Genomic DNA, 22,422 nt, shown 5'->3' on the forward strand with positions numbered 1-22,422 from the left:
CTTTGTGTTTTTCACCAGCCTACTATTACAGAATGTAGTCCAAGAGGGATTATTAAACTTTGAAGTATATTTACTTGCCTACATGCGCGATCATTTTGAACACTAAAACAGAAACCAGAAACAACATGGGGGTTGATTAACATCTGTAGGGATGTATGCAGGGCCCCATAACATACAGCATGAGGAGGTTTGTTGCTTCCTATTTAACATAGTTTTTCTCGTGTCAGTAAGTACATTTTATTTTTTTTTCAGTGCAGTCAAAATTACTAAACTAATTATATGGCTATGAATAACAACAAGATACATTACAGGTGTTAATACTTTATTGTATAGGCAAAAGATCCCCACTTAAAATTGTACAGAAGTTGCCTTTCATGTGTGCATTAATCATTTCTGTTGTAAGATGTACATTTATTAGTTACTTCTTTTATTTCATGAGAAATGCTTGTTAAAGCAAGCGAACAAAGCAGTTTTCCACTCAGGAATCTTCAAAACAAAGTAGTCCATAAACTGGGAGGTGAAAAGGGAGTGGATGAAAAATATCCATCTGCCAACAACTAAAAATATTGACATATTTCCAGTTTTGCAGTTACCTGTGTGCACTTCTTGAAGAGTCAACAAAACTAAGTCACATTTCAAGGTACAAGTAGCGTGTGTTGTCTTGTAACAGTATTTTTTTTACATTTTAACTTAATAACCCAAGATAAAGCTGAAAATACAGAGCTAGGCTCTTTAAATGCAGCTGTTTGACTTGGTAAGTTGATAGAATAAGGTAATAGTTTTCTGTACACTTTATGTAGAATTCTTATTCTGTAATTGAAGTGCCTGATTAAATGCATGTACACTTCATTGTTTTGTCACACTGTCAGTTTTCTACTTACGAGGGGCTGTACAAAATTCTAAGGCAAAATAAAGGACATCTGTAAAATTGAAGGAGTTGTATTTGTATTTGTGAGACGTGGTGCAGCTGTGTCTGAATATAACTGACTTTTCTTTGTTTTCTTGTGTTACAGTCTACCTGTTGAATGTTTTTATTTTGCTAAAAGGGTTTAACGATGTAATTGTATGCTGTCTGCACTGTCTGTAGTAACCGATAATTTACAGACTGTATAGTCAGAACTTTTTTTCCCTTTCTTTCTGTTAGCTGACAGGATATCAATTTGTCAGGAAAATGATATAGTGTTTGCACTCTCCAATATGACCAGTGCTTCAGAGAGTTGCAGCTTTCCTGGAATATGGGATACTGTAGTTAACTATTGTTAATTTGTTGGTCTGATCCATGGAACCAGCTGTATTTAATTTTAGCCTTGTCTTCTCAAGTGCTTGTCTTGCATAACCTGTAAAGAGAGTTGTATTTAATTTTATTCTTGTCTGCTTTAGTCTTTTTACCCTTCTGCCACAAATCCAAGCATTTATGTGCTGTTATTTTAAACACTTATCACTTTTACTTGCTCTGCATTCAGCTCTACAAAGATTAACTTAGCCAGGAGTATGGCTGCACGTTTTTGTGCATGTGTGTGTATAAATATGCATAAGTATATGTCTTACAATACCCCATATTCTCTTGCTGTGACTCACTGTGCTTCTTCCTCCATCTTCAGGAGTAAGTATTAACTTTACTGCCTCCATATAATATTACTGTTGAGTAGAGTTTTTCTCTTTTCTTTCCTTTCCTTTCAGAGGTTGTGGTCACTTCATTCACTCCTTACTCCAGTATTGTAGGAGGTCTTGCCACAACATCCATCACTAGGAAATATTGTCATTGTGCATTGTAAGCAAGTTTAACATGAAGAGCTTTGCTGTGTACTAACTGTAACTAGTCAAATATCTGCCTGCCTTGTGCTGGAACATAGCTGTGACATTCCCCCCAAAGGAATAGTCCTTGCAGTCTAAGGACCACTTACTAAGTAGGCCACTGTCCTCTCTTTGACCAGCAGATTATACTCTATATGCCATTTACTTAGTATCCTTTGTTTCCTGGTTTCTGTATTCAGTAAGAAAACCTGTTTTACTTTGTGCCGCTTGTTAATTGTTCTGTATCAGCTGTAAACGGATTGCTCTTTGTAGTAATAGACCTGAAGGTCAACTACCACATTTCCCCCTACAACAAACAAATACCAAAATTCAGTTCAGCAGAGCTTCTTATTACTTTCCTGAAAGTAAACAAATACAAACAAATATGTGTTACTGTCATTACATCCCTCCTGGTGACAGTACAGCTACACTGGAGGATATCCTACATTGGATATCCATAACAATTTTACAAGGAAAAAAAATACTGGAAGGCGATATCAATATCAGTTGGTTAGGCAGAAACTCTAACTCCCCTACGTCCAGCAACAGTATAGCAAGACATCAAATTCCTTTTTAGACTGGATCCTAATATTAGACCCGAGCAATTTCACTACATCAGGTACGGTGTCAGACCCTCTCAGTGGCTGTCTAAGTCGATACAACAAGACGTCTCACACATCCACTCAAACAACATGCTTATAAAACAACACATAACCTATCCAAGTTCAACCCAGGAATGTTTACTACTACTATTACTACCCTGTCATCTATTAGCTGGAACATCCTAAACGTCCTCACCTTAGATGATTCTGTAAATGAGTTCAGTACAATGTTTCTAAATATCCTAAACAGCCTTGCATCCTGACAAAGGAAGAGACTGATAACAAATAATGCAATTTGGCTGGCTATCAGAAGAAGAGTAGAATGCTAGTACAAGATAGAGAAAAAGCATGGAAAGTCTGGCAAAAATATACACACCATAATGTCTTGAAAACTTAAGAATGCTCTGCAACCATACTAAAAACCAAATAAATAAAGCAAGAAACTATACTGAAACAACCATCTGAACAATAGTAAACACAACCCTAAAATATTCTGGTCAGCCATTAAAGAAATCTTATATTGCAACCAAAAAATCAGTCCTAACCCCCTTTCCCAATAACTCCCCATTCAAAACTGCAATAGACTTCAACTCTTATATCATACATGCAGTAGTATCCCTAAGGATTCCCCAACATCTGATCCCAACCCTGCTCAATAGCCACATGCCAGCACATTTTTATTTATTTATTTATTTGCAGTTGGTTTACCAATATAGTCCATTGGGCCAAGATGAACCCGTTTTCAATGGAGTCCTGGGGAGAAAAGCTCCAGACAAAATAATGTTACATTAGGTTAGTAGAGATGATTATACATTGTAACAATTCAAGCAGGAATACATATTAAAACAAACAATACAAATGCATTATAATTGTAACAATTCAAGCAGGAAATCCATATTATAAACAAACATTACAAATAAGTTGACAATTAATGAAACTTGTATCAAATACACATTATAAGGGGTGTACAAAGTTAAAATGAGAATTCGGTACAAGTTAAGAGTCAGTATTCTTGCAGAATCTCAAGACAGTATTCTAGCAGATGCCTTAAATTTAATGAGAGTACTAGAGTTAGGAGGACTTGTGAATTTTAGTGTTTGTTATATGGGGTGGAAGCAGGAGCATTCCCACTGTAATGCTAGGTAAGAATGAAGAGATTTTTTGAAATTAAAATGGTTAGAGGTGGTACGAATGGATGGAGGTAGGGAGTTCCAGAGGCGTGCAAGGCCATGTGATAGAAGATTTTTGCCTGGGGGACGAGTAGGTTTATATATTTCAAGTAGATTTTGGTTGTTGGACCTTAATACTCTATCAGGAAGGTGCAGTTTAAAGACAGTGGACAGGGAGGGACAGAGGGAGGGGTTGAAAATGAGCTTATGAGCGAGGGACAGTTGAGTATAGGTGAGATGTTTGGGTAGTTCTAACCATTTTAGTTGTTGGAGAGAGGAACAATGGTGGGTAGAAGACTTTTGGCTGGTAGCAAACCTGGCAATTTTGTTGTAACAGGAGGAGAGCTGTGTTTTTAAAGATGTTTGCAGATTAGTTAGAAGAGGGGCTCCATAGAGAAGGGAAGGAATAAGAAAGGAAGTGGAAAGAGTGATTTTAGTGGCAGTTCTAAGGAAGTACTTTTGCCGATAAAGCATACCAATTTTTTGATGTTTTTTTTTTATATTTAGTTGTAGATGGGAATTGAATTTTAGTTGGTTGTCAATTTGGACTCCCAAGTAGTTTGGTCTCTGACACTAGCTCCAGAGGAATGTTATTTTGACTAGTAATAGAGAAGGTGTTTATATTGATAGAGTTGACTTTAGAAGGGGTGAAAACCATTAACTTGGTTTTAGAGGCATTTAGTGCCAAGTGATTACTTTTCATCCATTGCTCAGTGGTTGAAAAAGCATCCTGGGTTAGTTTTAGGAGGGAGGGGATAGATGTGGCAGAGCAGATAATGGTAGAATCATCTGCATATTGGATGATATTGGAGAGAGGGATAGCGGTATGGAAATCATTTATAAATATGTTGAAGAGGAGGGGTCCTAATATGGAGCCTTGGGGAACTCCGGTTGGGGTATTAAGGAATGAGGAGGTTGCCTTTTTCCATTTTACTGCTTGATATCTATTGGTTAAGTAGCTGGAGAACCAGTTCAGTGATGAGGGAGATAGGTTAATTTTTGCAAGTTTGGTTAGAAGCAGCCTGTGTGAGATAGTATCAAAGGCTTTAGAGAGGTCGAGTAGAAGGGTAGAGACAATAAGGCCCGAGTCCCGGGCTTTATTTACAGTTTCAAGGAAGGGGAGGAGTGCTGTCATAGTACTGTGATTAGGTCTGAATCCATGTTGTGTGGGAGTTAGCAGGTGGTTATCTAAGAGATAAGGAAGTAGTTGTAGTTGAATACATTTTTCCAGGAGTTTAGCGATGGGAGAGAGGATAACGATGGGGCGAAAGTTATTAGCATTGTTATTGTTACCACCCTTATGTAAAGGTATGATGAAGGCTTTTTTCCAGATTTGGGGAACTATGCCTTCTTGGATAGAGCGATTGATTAGTATGCTAATGGGGTAGGCAGTTGCTTCAGCAGATATGCTAAGAAAATAGGAGGGGATGTTATCAGGAGCATTAGTGCTAGGTTTTAGTTTCTGAAGGAGTTTTTGTATAGTAGAAGTGGGTATGGGTCTTAGTGTGAATGGTGGGGAGTGTGGAGAGGGGGTATTAGTGGGTGAAGAAGATGTGGAGGAAGTGAGAGTAGGAGTAGAGGTAGAGGGTACAGAGTTAGTAGATGTGAGAGGGGGAGTGGTAGTAGTGCAGGGTGGGGTGTTGTTTGGGGTGGATGGGGGTGAGTTGGCGAAAGTGTTGTTAGAGAAAGAAGAGGTTAATTTTAAAATAGAATCAATGAAAAAAGAGTTGAATTGAGTACCTAAGTCGGCATCTGGGGCATTAGGGTCTGGGGTGGGGGTGACAGGTTTACTGGGATTAAGTAGAGTGGAGACACCTTTCCAGAATTTCTGAGGATTTGTTTTGTTATTGTTTTGGAGTATGGAAAAGTAATTTTGTCGATCATGGATGATGAGCTTTTTTACCCTGTTTCTAAGTATTTTATATTCATTAAGGGTGAGGGGGGAACTTATTTTTCTGATAGTGTGCCCAGACTTTATCTCTTTGCCGCATTGTAGCTAGTGTGTTTTTGGTAAGCCAAGGGGTGGTTTTAATTTTTATTCTCTTTGTTCTTAGTGGAGCAAGGAAGTCTAGTATATTTAAGAAAGTTGTGTTGAAGTGGGCAACTGCATTATCTAAAGGTAAGGTTTTTAGACAGTTCCAGTTTATTGCTTTTAGGGAGTTAACATAGGTTGATGGGTTGAAGTTTTTTTGGTTACGTAAGGTAATATAATTGTGGGTGCGATCTAGTAGTAAGGGGAGTCGGTAGGTGGAGATGGGTAGGTGGTCACTAAGAGGATTGGGGAGAGTACCATTGTTTGAGTAATAATGGGGATGAGAGACTAAGATCCAATCCAGGATGCTGCCGTTGGAGAGGTATTTTGAGGGGTGTGTTATAGAGGTGATAAGTTGTGAAAAATTATATAGGTTGACGTTGAGTGGGTGTGTGGGAGACTGGATTGAGGCCCAGTTGATATTCACATCACCTAAGATTATTGTTTCATTGCTAATGTTGTTGGTGAGCCAGGAGAGGATGTCTTGAGTGGAAATATTATCCCCTGGGGGGATATAGAGGGAAACGATACATATGTGTTTGTGTTTGTTAATTTGAAGTAGAGTTATGAGTAGTTCAGCATTGTTAAATTGAGGAGTAGGTTTGTTATAAGGTGTAACTGACATGGAGGATGAGTAGAGGAGAGCTACTCCTCCACCTTTCTTGTGGGACCTGTCTTTTCTAATGATAGAATAGTTTGGTGGAATTATTTCAGAGTCTTTTATATGGGGCTTTAGCCATGTTTCTGAGATAGATAGGATGTCAGGTTTATTGTGTATCAACCAGGCATGGAGGTTAGGGATTTTGTTAACTATACTTTGGGAGTTTAAGGAGGTAAGTAGTAAGGATTTGCCTGAACTGGATGAGGAGGTAGGACGTGGGTTAGGATGGATGTCACCAGATAAAAGGTTGCTAATGAAATATCGGAATAGTTTGGAGAAATAGTTGGATAGTTTAGAGAATAGATTTGGTTCTCTTATGATTTGGTAGGATTTGGAAACAACTATGTGTGTACAGCATTTTTGAGAGGTGATAAGTTTGTATGGAAAAAGTAAATGGTTTTCTATAGGGCACAGGTGTGGTGAAATTGGAGTGTTTGGGTGTGAGAGAGAAGAGGTAAGATGGTTAGTTACGTGGAAGTGTTGGGAGTGGTAGGAATAACTGGGCTGGGTGAGGTAGTAAAGATAGGTTAAGATAAGGAGTAGAGTTAGTAAGAATGAGGGTTTTGGAAGCATTGTGAAGAGGGGCTATTTAAGATTATTTAGTTGTTGTAAAAGTAGATGTGGTAGTAAGAGAGGTGTAGGTAAATGAATTATTTAGTGACTAATAAAGGTGAATGAGTGGAGAGTTGTGAAGGATTAGAGGGTATGTGGGTTGTGGGTGGGAGTTGAGATGGTAAATAAGTTCGATTGGCTAGGTGATTAGTCAATGAGAGGAAGATGAAGTTAATTAGGTGGGAAGGAATGGGAGTTACAGAGTTGTGGTTTTTGACTGGCCAAAATTCAAGGTGGGTGTGGTTATGGGGAGATAAAGGTAGAGCTACTGGGGGCGGGTGGGAATTGGAGGAAGGGTAGGGGAGCGGAGTGAGCCCGCAATGGCGAACGGAGCGGGTAAAACCAAAGGGGGGTCAGGGGAGGATCGAAAACCAATTAATGGAGTGTTGACTAGCAGAAAGGTAAGTAGAGAGGACCTGGAAATAGTGGATAGGAGTGGGCTATAGTATAAAAAGAGAGAGAGGGAGAAAAGGAGAAGTTAGAGTTTAAGGAGAATATTAGAGTAGTGAAATAAAAGTAGATATTAGCGGGGAGAGGATGCCAACTAGTAGACAAATGCAAAGTGCACATTAGCACACCAGGGCACACCGTGGACAGGGTTGGACTAAGGGAGAAGCAAGAGTAAATCAGGGAACTAGATGAGAGGGAAGAACATGGATAGGAAAATAAGAGGGGTTTAGGCTGCTGGCTTGCCTGGCAGGGAGCAACAGAACACCTAACAGGGCTTACAGATTATACCATTAAGGCTAGGCAGCTGAGGCACATACCTCCTTGGATTCATCTGGGAGAGGCTTGGTTGAGGCAGCAGAGTTTGTTGAGAATGCTTTGAGCAATTGGCAGACGTTGTAAAAATATTAGTTTTGGGGTCCACCCAGGAGTAGTCTCAAGGGATAAATCAGGGCAAAAGCTGGAGAACAACAGAAAAAGAGATATAAATTATACTTTAGTAGGTAATAACTCAGTATCCGTTAGAGCAGTAAGCAGAATAAATTACAAAAATTAAAAGTTGCAGTGAATTATTAATAAATCATATTCAATTACAAGTCTATGAGGGGTTATAGTAGTTACAGGGGAGACTATCATAGAATAAAAAGTGGACATTCAATGTACTATATTGTATAACTTGGAACAGCGAAATAAGCTAAAATATTGTAGTACAATGTGCCTTAAGAACGGGCTTTAAATGGGACTGTAGCAAACTAGGGCGCATCTTTAAATTACCATTTGCAGAGTGTAGCTTGCAGAATCAGTATCTTCTGTGAACGCTCCGTGTTACCCAAGTAATAATAGGAATGCAGGTCAATGGCGCAGTGTATAAAGATAGATTGGAAGCGACTGAAGTATTATGCAATTAAACAGAATCAATAAGAATAAAGCATTTAAAAAAATATATATATATCGTTCTACAAAGGGCGCTACTTAACTGGCAGGCCAATATCCATATTTTACAACAGTTTAGAAGTGTTTTTCATCAGTTGTGCGTGTATAAGAAAAAAATCAAGTCTCAAAACACTCCATTTAGCAGTTAGGACACAACTAACTAGGCGAGGCGATGTCGCTATAGATAAAGCAGTTCTACGCTTTTAGACTACCCAGATGTACAATGTGGGACTGAAATTACATATTACATATGACACTGTCGTATTACAAACAGAGTTTAGCTAAGCACAAGCCACCCAAAACGGACGGTTTTAAGCACAAGCAACCCACATTGGCAAATGCGTTAGCAATATAAAACTAATTACTCGCAATCTCTATACTATTCATGAAGTTACATAAGCAGTAGCAGTCTTTAAAACGAGAGATACCAGCTTGTAATGAAAATATAGATCACGCACACTGAAGTAAATTTTAGTGCTTTAATCCACGGCAGTTCTTGACAGCATTCATAAAGGTGTACTGAAACACGGATTGCAGTTAGTAGCAAGCCAATTACCATCACATAGCTAGGATATCAGGCAGTAAATCCAAATTATGTAAAAGCTATTATTATACAATAACAGACAAAACACAATAGTATTGACAGTGGAAAACAGCGATACAAAGTAACAAAAGGTAAACTTACTAAAGGTGTAGATGCTCAACCAAGGACACCAGCAGCGGAGAACGGACAGTTTAAAGATGGCGCCAAAAGTTTGGAGGGGTTTTGAAAACTCCAGGAGGAAGTTCGGGATGAGGGGGAGGGGCAGGGATAGGGGTTATCAGGTACAGACAGGAAAGGCTGTAATTACGACAGCGAAAGGGGATACAGCCATATCAAATGGATATAACAGAGTGGGTGGAAGATGGCTACATGTAGGCAGTGGGGAGAGAAACCAGAAGTATGGCTGGGTAGAGGAAGATAGAGGTATCTTGGCTAGATAATAAAAAGAGATATGAGGAAGAGAGGGCTAGCTGGTGCGAGAGGGAGAGAGGAAGAGGGCTAGGCTATGCAGCATAGAATAGTAGTAGGTAACCCAGATAGCTAAGGTAAGATAATAAGATAGGAATGAGGAGGGGGGGGGGGAGAAAGAGAACGAAGAGATAGAGGAGGGAACAGTGCAGATAGTCGAAATAACAGGAAGAGCAGAACCAAAGGGGGGTCAGGGGAGGATCGAAAACCAATCAATGGAGTGTTGACTAGCAGAAAGGTAAGTAGAGAGGACCTGGAAATAGTGGGTAGGAGTGGGCTATAGTATAAAAAGAGAGAGAGGGAGAAAAGGAGAAGTTAGAGTTTAAGGAGAATATTAGAGTAGTGAAATAAAAGTAGATATTAGCGGGGAGAGGATGCCAACTAGTAGACAAATGCAAAGTGCACATTAGCACACCAGGGCACACCGTGGACAGGGTTGGACTAAGGGAGAAGCAAGAGTAAATCAGGGAACTAGATGAGAGGAAAGAACATGGATAGGAAAATAAGAGGGATTTAGGCTGCTGGCTTGCCTGGCAGGGAGCAACAGAACACCTAACAGGGCCTACAGATTATACCATTAAGGCTAGGCAGCTGAGGCACATACTTCCTTGGATTCGTCTGGGAGAGGCTTGGTCAAGGCAGCAGAGTTTGTTGAGAATGCTTTGAGCAATTGGCAGACGTTGTAAAAATATTAGTTTTGGGGTCCACCCAGGAGTAGTCGCAAGGGATAAATCAGGGTAAAAGTTCCTTGGATTCGTCTGGGAGAGGCTTGGTTGAGGCAGCAGAGTTTATTGAGAATGCTTTGAGTAATTGGCAGACGTTGTAAAAATATTAGTTTTGGGGTTCACCCAGGAGTAGTCGCAAGGGATAAATCCACTTTCACCTCACCTTCAAACCTCTGCCCACATCCTATATAAAACTATTCTTAAAAAATTCAAACCATGCTCTAATTCAGCTGATGACCTTCCAAACAAGTACCTTAAAATAGCAGCCAATAGCATTGCCTGTCCTGTCTCAATCCTTATAAATAGGCCAATCCAGGAAAACCACATTTCCTCTCTCTGGAAAAAAATCACACATTATCCCTCTACACAAAGGAGGACATTCAAGAGACATCACTAACTTTAGAACTATAGCAGTTTTAAGCCCCTGTCTAAAGTATGGGAAAAGTGTATTCAAAAACAATTGCTTATCTATCTCCTGCAGGAAGAACTCCTATCCCCCACACAAAATGACTTCCATCCTTCCCATAGTACTAACACTTCTAGTGTATATACACTAGAAATAAAGCTAGAGGTAATGGCAAGCTAGTCTCTTCCTTATTTCTAGATGTGTCTAAATCCTTTGACACAAATTGTCACAGCAAACTTATACTTCAAATGTCCTCACTAGGTCTATCTTAACCCACCCTTCTATGGTGCAAATCTACTTGCCCAATATGTATCAGTTAATAAAATGGTACTCCACCCTCTCTCCATACTTCCCAGTCACCATTAGTGGACAGCAAGGCTCTATCCTCCGTCCGCTTCTGTTTAACATTCTCACCAAAACTCTCCATACATCCACACAACATGCCTCCCTAATATAATATGCAAATAATGCCACACTGTTATACATATCTGACAGCCTGACACATCTCCAAAAAAAAAAATTCAGGAATCTTTAACAGCTACTGAAACATGGCTTTGTAACTCTCAACTCATGCTGAACTCCCCAAATAAATAAACTACTACTTTTTTCCCACCAAATCCCTCTTTCGTAAAAAAACACAAAATCTAAAAACCTCTTTCTTAATAATACAACCTTTGAATTCACTTCTCATAGCGAATTGTTAGGGATAGCAGTGGATGATGATCTTAAATATGGCATGCATATACAAAATTGCATTTAAGAAAATCTCCAGAAACTAGGAATGCTTTACAGAACCAAAAACTTTCTCACCAACACAATTAAAAGTACACTTGCTACTACTTACATCCTACTCTCACTACTTTATGGCACTCACATCTTTACTAACCTCCAGATATCACAAAAGTCAAAGCTTGAACAATGCTATATTAAAGTGGCTAAATTTGCAGCAAATATCCCTTTCAGAATCCACCACTCTATAACACTAAAAAGCTTAAATTGGTTAGAACTACCCCATCAACAAACATACACACAGCTTCATACCACGTATAAAATTATTCAGCATCTATGTCTTACTCATAACTAAATGCCATTGTACACAACTATGTTCACAATTGGTCATTACAATCTAATGACCAAAAACTCCTCTTTGGCCACCAATCTATCAAATCTGTTGGACATGTTCTGTACTTATACCATGATTCTAAGGCCTGAAACACCTTACTTGTATCAGTTATTTCATTATGCTCCCTCCAGTCCCTTAAAACCATTCTCAAATACTTCTTAGCCAAAATATGGCTCTGTTCTTGTTCAAAACCAGGATAAATCATATCCCTAAATATGATCCATATCAACAACAATTAATATTTTTCAAGCAAGTCTTTAAGTTTAAGGCAAGATTTATATGACTGTGTAATATTATGTAATATTAGAAGTTCTCATCTTTATAGTATGCAATTCACTACTGCAAACACTTTTTGCCATAATAAATTCAACACGGGGGGGGGGGTAACTTTACTTCTTCAATTTTTAGTAATCACTTTTCTGGCTGTAGCAAGAATAGACAAAGAAGAGGCACTTGTGTTTTTGGAATTATCTCAGAAATCAGAGCATTAAATAAAACTAAAGATTTAGAAATAGTAAATCTATCTGACAATAGAGCTTGAGTGAAGTTATTAATTTCTTTCCAAAAAGGGGAGATGACTTCACATTCATATACCAAATGCGTTCAACCAACTATTATTTCAGAATCAAATCTCCAGCATTTAATTCTATTTGATTTGTACATAATTATAATTTCGTTAGGAGTGACAAAAGCTCTGTGTAAGAATTTCTAGGTGAAAAATTTCCAATACAATGATGATGTGGTTTTATCTGTAAAATGCTGCGGTGGTGGTGCTGCGATAGCGTTGTCACCTCACAGACGTTGCACGTTCGATTCTCAGTTAGAGCGTCTTCTTTGTGTCGACATGCGTGAATGGGCGTTCCTTCGTTGAAGGTTGTGCGTTAGGCCCGGCAAGCCAGCATGTAAAACTGTACTGCCAGTCATTAGCGGACCGGAGTTCCGCTGTGGCGACCCCTAACCGGGAAAAGCCGAAAGACAGTTATTCTTCAGACAAGTCTTCATTATTAATTTTTGAGGAATAGTTCCAATAGGAATTGCCTAAATATGTGAACTCTAACTTAAGAATTTTATACATTTGTGACAAATATGATTTATCTTTCATTGCATTATTATTGATATTTATTAAGAATTCCAGTAATTTGGGGAACAATTTCTTATCTAGGTTAAATATCTTGTTTATCTCTGTATTCACAAAGTCTCTAAATATTTGTAAAATTAACTAATTCTCAGAATCTTGATTGTATTTGGACCTTAAATTTTCAGCAGTATATATATCAGTACCCTTTAAGAATTGATGCCAGTAAATTACGGTACTTTGCTGTTTCAATACTAGCATTTTGTTGAAGTTATGATTTTCTAACAGTCATTTATATATGTAGATGGAAACATAGAAAATAGTAAGACTTTAATACAGTGGTTAGAATATGTGAACTTTTGGAAAGAGGAAATTATGTTATTTAATTATGGAGTTTGAGAAAAGGGTGTAATTCCATTTATGCAAAAATCTTTTAATAACCAGATAAAACTGTTAGGAACTATTTGTTTATATCTGGTTGTGATCTATTTATTATTTACTAATAATATTTCTTGATGTATTTGTTTACTTTTTGACTCATAAGATGAATTTATCTATAATGCTATTCTTCTTCTTCTTCTTCTTCTTTCAGCTTTTCCCGGTTAGGGGTCGCCACAGCGGATCACCTGTCCGCTCATGATTGGCAGTGCAGTTTTACAGTGTCGAGTTGCCAGCCCAGCGCCCAACCTTCCACAGAAGGCACACACACACAAACACACACACACACACACACACACACACACACACACACACACACACACACACACACACACACACGCACACACGCACGCACTCACACCTAGGGCCAATTTAGAGTGTCCAATCCACCTGCAGCATGTCTTTGGGATGTGGGAGGAAACCGGAGCACCCGGAGGAAACCCATGCGACCACAGGGAGGACATGCAGACTCTGCACAGAAGGCACCCCAGCCGATGATTGAACCAGAGAACCTCTTGCTGTGAGGCGACAATGCTAACCACTGCACCACCGTGGCCGCCCAATTTATCTATAATGCTATATCATTTATAATTGTTGAAGAACCATACAGTATTAGGATGCCAGAAAAAATTAAGTGGAGTATTATTTATCTTCCTCAACATTTATTTTCTGGAGGTAGTACTAATGAATGTAAGACAGACAACATTTTAGGGAGAATTACCATCTTAATATGCATGATAAAGAAGAATTTGTTCCAATTTGTGACTAAGCTTAAAATTTTATCAGCAACCTGTTGAGAGTTTGTTTGTATTGTTTCTTATTAGACATAATGGTTATACCAAGGTATTTCATTTGATTGGTATTCCAATGGAAGTTAGAATATTTTTTGTATGCATTTTTTTAATTTTTTATTAATTAATAATGTACTTGTTTTATTATGATTAAATCTTAAGTCTGACATTTCTTCAAACTGACCAATAAAACTAATTACATGTTCTAATGAATTTTCTATATTTCCTGCTGTTAGTAAAATATCATCAGCAAAGAGATAAATCTTCAGTTCAAAATCTTCTTTTATTTTGATACCATTAGCAAAGGGTTATATAGCTAATGCAAAAAGTAAATGTGATAATGGACAGCCTTGTGTTGTGCCTTTTTGTAATTTAAATGAATAAGAAAGAAAAAAAAAACACGTTTTAACATGAACATAAGAGTTATTGTATAACTTAAAAATTAATGCAGTTAGCTCAGGTGCTTGTTTCAAACAGGTACTACCAATTAACTCAAAAGTCAAAAGCCTTATCTAAATCAAAACTAATGACAGAAAGTTATTTTTTATTTTTATTTGTGTAGTCTATTAATCTATGCAGTCTTATTATAGTATCCTGTAGTTGTCTGTTTAAAATAAACCCAGTTTGATCATTAATTAGTTTAGGTATAAGTAGATTAATTTTCTTAGCTAAAATGGGCATGAACATCTTAGATATGGGTCTATATGATGAACACTTTGTTGGATCCTTGTCTTGTTTTAAAATATGTGATGTAAGGGAATATCTCCATGATGGGGGACTCCTGCAGTTGTTTTTATTTCTCTGTAGACTTTATCTAATATTTTAACTGCATCATCTGGTAATATATCGTATAGTTCTGGTATAAGACCATCTAAGTCCAGTACCTTATTATTTTATAACTTTTTTTATTTGATCTGTTGTTTATGTTAAAGTGAATGGTCTTTTTTAATTTGTTCACTTTTTATTTTATTATTTATATTTTCCATTAGAAAAGTTTCAACTGTGCCATCAACAGCTAGGTTATTTGTATTATTATTTATATTTTAATAACATATTTTAACACCCTCAAGAATACTTGTAATATCTGTTCTTCTTTCTTTTTTTATTATTTGTATGTGTTGTAATTTCTTTGATATGATTTATCTCATTCATTTTCTTTGATCTAGGAGCAAGTTTATGCAAGCTTAAAGAGTTTACTGAATATGCCTGAAGTTTTTTTCCAGGTTTTATTGAAATTTTGATTTAGAATTTCAATATATTTTGTATTTAAGTTTTTAAGTTCAGAGTGACTGATAATGTGATTTGCTTTAGGTTTAACTTTGGGGTGTCTATTTTGGCCTGTAGTGTATTCAGTTCTTTGTCCCATTCTCTTGTTTTACTAAGATACCAGCTTGTAACTCTTCCATTTAAGTAAGCCTTTAATGAATCCCACAGGATAATGTCAGATACTTCACCATTCATGTTTATTTCTAGAAAAGTTTTGATCTCTTTAACATACCAATCCTTGAATCCTTTTATTTTAATAATGTATTCTGGGAATCTCCTGTGATGTATTAAGTTGTCAGTTGTTAAAATAATATTAAAGATTATAACATTATGGTCCGATAATTTATATGAAACTATTGAAACTTATCTGATTTGTGATAACTGATTGCTTGAGACAAAAATGTTAGCAGTATTTGTTTTTGTTCTGTATGTATATGAATAATGGGTAAATTGAAGTGAGTTTGTATTCCTTATCTCACATATATCCTTTAAATTGCTTAGATTTACAAAACTAATTAAGTGTTTGGCTGAAGATGTGATTCTCAGCTTTCTATCTGCAGTGGAATCTTTGATAAAATACAATTAAAATCACCAGCCATTATGACTTCACCTTTCATGTAATAGGCTATAGTGTCGATTTTTTGTATCTTTAGCTCTAACCCTTGGAGTCCAGTAGGAATTCACCAATGTATATAGTTTTCTGTCCCAATGAGTGATAACAATGCTTAACTTACTATTTTTATCAACATTAAACCCAAGTAGTGCAATATCACCATGAAGAGAGAGTAGAGTGCGTGTTCAGCAGATAAAATCAAAATAAAACCAGCACAATTTAATAAAGAACAAATAAAATCTTTCAAATGACAGGATGTAAATTCTCACAAACAGGATGAGCACTTTCGGCTATGCGTTCATCATATCCTGTTCACACTAAAACACCTCACTTTTTTTTAAATATTATTGCTAATCCAATCAAGTCAAGTCATCTCCTGAGCTTCCTGCTTTTCAATATAGGTTTTGAAGGCACCACTCCATTAAGACCAGGGCTCCTGTCTGCCTGCAAATCAGCTGTCCTGCATGTTTCCAAGACTTCAGTTTTATTTGATAGATCTCCGCCCCTTGTATTATCTAGCATTCTTTCCAAGGCTAGCTGATTTACAGGCAGACAGGAGCCCTGGTCTTAATGGAGTAGGTGCCTTTAAAACCTATTTTGAAAAGCAATTTAAAAAAAAAGGGGGGGTGTTTTAGTGTGAATAGGATCTGATGAAGGCATAGGTGAAAGCGCTAATCCTGTTTGTTTTTTTTGTGAGGATTTACATCCTGTTGTTTGAAGGATTTTATATGTTGGTGGTGTTGCGGTAGCATTGTCGCTTCACAGTAAGACGTTGTCCTGTTCAATTCTCAGCTAGAGCGTCTTCTGTGTGGAGACATACGTGAATGGGCGTACCTTCGTTGAAGGTTGTGCGTCAGGGCCGGCAACTCGGCACATAAAAATCTACTGCCAATCATTAGCGGACCGGAGTTCAGCTGTGGCGACCCCTAACCGGGAAAAGCTGAAAGACACAACAACAATAACAACATTAAATTGTGCTGGTTTTATTTTGATTTTATCTGCTGAACATGCACTCTCTCTTCGTGGTGATGTTACAGTGCTTGTGTTTAATCTTCAGTCATTGTTTAACACTGCAGTCTTTGGTGGTTAGTGTTTTTTGTTTGTTTTATTTTTATCAACATAGGTATCTTTTACATTAGGCATTACTGTTGAGTTCTTCCATAAAATAAGGGTGCCTCTTCTTTTAGCTCAAAAGCAGGAACCTGCTAAAACCAAAGAATTTTTAATGAAAGTTTATTTAGATCTTTATTAAGTAGATGTGTTTCCTGTAGAAATACTATTTGAGTGTTATATAATTGCAAACATTTGAACAGGCTCCCCCTTTTTACTGGATTATTCGATCCATTAACGGATATACATTTAAAATCAGACATTTATATAAAAGAAGAAAAAAAACACAGGTATAATGAAATCACATGTATGTACAGAACCTACTATATATTTTATGTATAACAATATGAAATTGTCATGTATTGACAAAACTTTTGAAACAAATAAAAAAGTACCTAATGATATAACCCAAAAACATTCTAAGATAGAATGACATAATCCTAGTTTGTTAAAAAACATGAGCAAACTTCCTCTCAAGCTCTCCATTAGACTAACTACGTTTAGCTCATAATTCCAATTCATATTAATGGGTGTTATATTTTTAGTATGCATTATTTAAAAAAAAAACATCAGTGAGGTAATATGAATAAGAAAGGTTAAACAGGTGTTCAGAATCTTTATTATAAATTGACCAAACTGAATATATCTACAATCATCTTTCCCTGGTTTACTATAGGGAGGAAGTCAGTTGTTATTTTCATGTTTATTAATTTATAGGTCAGAAGATTTTTATATTTTTTTATTTTATTTACTATGTGTAAAGTTGTTCATAGAATCAGACATTCATAAATTAGTACTAGGCTAATTGCCTAATTGTCTTTGTGGGTCATTCCAAGCCCAGCCAGTTACCTCATGTGAGAATCAAACCTTGCACCTTGTGCCTATTAGGCGAAGACCTTAACCACTATGCCGACCTCCCACTTTTGTAGGCATATTTATATTCTTTAACTATATACGTATTTATTCTGATGTTTTGCTATCTCTGTTTGTATACTATGTGTTGTACTATTACTATATACCTAAGTTTTATATTTTGGCTATAATCCTAGTGTAGAGTATCATATAATAGAACATTTATATTTACCCATATATATTTATACTCTTTAATCTACTACTGCAGGAGAATCAGTCCTATTTTTTTCCTTAAATATTATGTCTAATAGTATCTAAACAAACATTTGAAAAATCTTCCCTTTTAAGATTCAATCTTTCCATAAAAATTGTTCTGAGATGTTAAGATTTGTTATCATTAAAAAGAGACAATAACAGAGAAACACAAACCTAAATTTTGATCAGAAGTTTCATTCTATAGGCTAGTATATAAACTATCCTTTTGGTATATTGTAAGCATTCAGAACTATTTAATAACTGACAGTGGTTTAGAATGCAGGTCACTGTTTTTGCTTATTATCTAACTTCTGTTCATTGACATTTTAGCATATGATTCAAAATGTTATGATTATTTACTTTTAGACAGGAAGGAGTAACCTGGACAGTTCATAGAATTTTCAGAACTCCAGCAGCATCATAAAAGTGCTCATTACTCTTAATTAAGCTGATTTAAGCTTGTCCTCATGACAAGGGCTTTCAGTTGAACAGTTTATCAGCTACAATTCACACAAAAATGTTCATGAGTTAATCCAACCCAAATCCCCCAAGCCCTTCCAAACTACTAAAAAACAACAAAAACATTTCAAAGTATGTTAACCACTAAAAAGCTATTGTATTTAAAGAAGTAACATTTCATGATTTAGTAAGCACTATTTTTATGAGATGTTTAGTATAAGTCATTTTAAAGGAGACATAGCATATAAACTTGCATTAAAAGAATGGCAGTTATGTGTGATCTAGTTTAACTTGTAAAAGTGTGAATCTAATTATTTGATATTATTCCAATCCTTTTATGTAGGTAAAAACTATATTTTTATACTTTATTTATAACATAGCATGCCTTTCCTGGGGGCTACTACATGTCAAGTATACTATTAGTAGCATACTACTGGACTTTTTAAGAATCCAGAATGTAACTTAACATGCCTCTTTAGTGTCATTTGTTGCATCTTGTATTATATTTAATAGTACATTACTCAACTATGCCAAGATGTCAGAAAGTGTGCCACCTAACATGTTTTATCATAATAATGATTAACTTCTAATAAGATGAATAGTTTAACCTTTTAAACTCTAAATGAAAGTAAGTGGCTTTAATTTCATATATAGCTAAAAAAAATCAAACTGTTAACATTTTAAAAAGGGAACTAGTAACCGCTGGAAGTAGGGAAAGAAAGAAATGATTTACCTTGCAAAAAGTAATATTCAGCTCCCGTTCATAAGTATTCAATCACTTATTTAAATCAATAATAATTCATAAACATGAAATACATTGATTTTCATTTATCCTTCAGTGTTTTACTGTTTTTGTCTTTTATTAACCAACCATCTCTTGTTGAATTTCTCTTCAAAGAAGTTGATAGATTCCAGTCCATCTCTTTTGTTTTTTCTAGGATTTTATTTTTATGTATACAGCCCATTGCATCTTCCAAGATGTTAAAAATCTTCTTTCCTTCATTTTAAATGGATAAATAGTCCATGCAGCTTTTAAGACTAAATCCTTATCTTGACTTGAGAAAAATCTTACAATCACTGACATTGGTGAAGGTGTTTTATTTTTTTAAAGATGAGTTAGAAAGTGATCTATGTGCCTTTTCAATGCCAAAGGAAAAAGCTTCAGGCAGGTTCAAAGTTTTAGACAGCTAGGTATTAATGAATTGAATCATACTGTCTTGTCTTCTTTTTCAGAATCCCGTAAATCCTGATGTTATTCCTTCTAGATCTGTTCTCCAAATCTTCTATTTTTTTTCCTGGAATAAGTTGTTTTGTTTCAGAAGAAATTCAGTGTTGTTCTCATTTCACGTAATCTTTCACCAAAGTCAGACATTGCCTCTTCTATACTCGAGATTTCTGATGATTGCTGTTTAAGAGATTCACTCAACACTTCAATTTGTTTTTTACTTTCCTCTTACAAAATTGTCCATTTTGCTTTCTAATTTATCTGTCTTTACAGATCACTCACTGATGTTACTTAGTATACCCTGCATGTCTTGTTTCATAGTACTGTCCTGTACACTGGGCTTAGAGTGGCTTATTCTGAAGCAGTTAGTTCTTTATAGTTTTATTGTCAAGAAAAAGCAATTAAGAGAGTTTCAAACATATTATTTTTTGTAGTAAATCTTTCAGCAGATGTTCAGCTAGTTCTAGCCTACAGTTTAGATTTTGCAAATCCATACTTTAAGCATGTGTCATGCAGATGAAATACTTGAATGTGTTTTTTTTTTTTTTTTTTTTACTTTTTTAAACTTATGCTGGTTATTTGAATGCACTAGAAAAGCTTAGAAAGGAAATATATTGGAGAGCAAGGCTTTGGATTGTTAATAAGAAATATTTCCCTGACATTGGGCTCACGGATAAACAAACAGAAACCATTTTTAACTGTGTAGTATATTACCTAACATGAATGATACTTTCCAAAGTGGTCAAAAGAAAGTGTTTTGAACTAAAACTGCTGCTTAAATCACAGTTACAGTTTCTATTATTTATCATTTTATCACTACTGTATACTCCATTAGATGTGCTTAAGATATACTCAGTGTTCTTCAATAAAATGTAGTGCAAAAAAAAAAAAAAAAGATAAGCTCAGTTTTACTTGGAAGTGGGAACCTTGGTCAGTTTTGATCTGTTGTATTGCATAGGCATGATGGCTCTGATAACACTTGAAGTATGCTTATAGTGACTTCTTCATGGACTAACACCTTCAGGTATTTCATGCAGGTCTATAATATAAACTCGAAGTTACGGAACATCGAATACAATATGGTCGACACCATATTATCGAAGTTCTGTAACTTCGAAAAAAAAATTTAAACATCAAATACTTACCCTAACGAGTTTAACCCTACACTCATTAGTTTTTTTGGTTTTTTTTTGTTCTACAAATATTTTTACTGTGTTTCGATTGTTTAATAGTTCGATGCATAAAGTTCGATGTTTATGCATTTGAACTATTAAACATTCAAGATTATAATATAGACTCATTTCATGCATATGTTCTGCTGCTTGGACTAACATCTTCAGGTATTTCATACGGGTCTATATTACAAAAATCAAAAAGACCCAAGATCTAACAGCTTAAATGTCGAAAATGCTGTACCTCGAAGTTGATCCCCCACTAATTACATATACCAACTCCAGGATTGCACTACAGTGAGGAAAGGGCACATTTTCCAATCTTCATTGTACCGTGATCTCACAAAAAACACATCTACGAACGGCATTTCTGATGTTAAAGCTGTTTGATGTTCAGCCTGTTCGATTTCATGATAGGAACCCTTTCATACATATGTTCTGCTGCTTTAAGCGACAACTTGAAATTTGATACATTAAGTTACACTGTGGAGAATTTGCAACACATCAAAAAAAGCTGGTGTTTTTTTTAGAAGGTTTGTTAAATTTCAGTTTAGTCTTAGTATGTTTCTGGTTTATTTCTGGAGAGAAGTAAAACATCTATGAATGATTTCTACACTATTAGTTAAAATACAAGGAATTCTGTTTTCGCTGATGCCATGCTCTAGCTGTTGTTGATGTTGTAATATAGTTTAAAGAGACATGCTGTTAGCAGGAAAGTTAAGTGCAAGGGAGCAACAAATGTATGTATGTATTATGTGTGTGTGCATGCGTGCATGCATGTGTGTGTGTGTGTGTGTGCATGTGTGTGTGTGTGTGTGTGTGTGTGTGTGTGTGTGTGTGTGTGTGCGTTTATGTTTTGTTTGCCAGGTTGGTCCATCTGGGGACAAGCCCATTTTCAGAGGGGACCTGGGGGAGGGAAGTTCCCTGAAAATAATATATATTTCTTGATAAGAGCATAGTATAAATAAATAACTGTATGTCTTCGATCAAGATATCGATACACATACTGATAAAGATAGAGAGTTAGATAATAAAGAGAGTTAATAAAGTTAGTTGTGGTAATAAAGAATGTTCTTAATAATGTAAAATGTAAATACATTTAAAATACATTCAGTATTGATACATTCAGCCATATCATATGAGTTCTACTGAAAGTGATAATTACCAATAATATATGAAAATCTGGAAATTGCCATGTGAACTTACATGATTTACATGTGACAAAGGATGTAAGTAATATATTTGTTTCCTAAATATTCAGATGTTCAAATTTAATGTGACAAAATCAATGGACATTGTTGACATAGAGTAACAGTAACAAGTCTTCTTAAGAGTATAGTAGTGTTAATGAAACTCTTTACACTATGGATCGACTTAGCTGGACTTTAAGGCTGTCTTGGTAGTAATGAATTTCTGTCAGGTGTGAATGCTTCTGGATTGTATATATTTTGGTTGGTAATAGCTATGTTACTTTTCCTAAAGCTTCATTTAGTGTGGATTAATTTTTTTAAAGATAATGTTTCCCTTAGTGTAATTTTCTGAAGCATACCTCTCAACCTCCTAGCCCAAGAAATCTGGACAAAGCCTGACATAATTGGGAGTAGAAAGGCCCAAAAATAGGGAAATATTTTAAATATAGCTTTATAAACT

General features: G+C 36.0%; 1 protein-coding gene across 3 annotated transcripts in view; it reads left to right on the forward strand.

The window, feature by feature from the left end:
• CPQ (carboxypeptidase Q) overlaps positions 1–22,422 on the forward strand; it is a 3,127,273-nt gene that overhangs the window by 84,184 nt on the left and 3,020,667 nt on the right. The window lies entirely within an intron of this gene.

This window comes from Protopterus annectens, chromosome 3.part0 (genome assembly GCF_019279795.1).
Source record: "Protopterus annectens isolate FY-2018-M chromosome 3.part0, PAN1.0, whole genome shotgun sequence".
Taxonomy (NCBI): Eukaryota; Metazoa; Chordata; order Ceratodontiformes; family Protopteridae; genus Protopterus; species Protopterus annectens.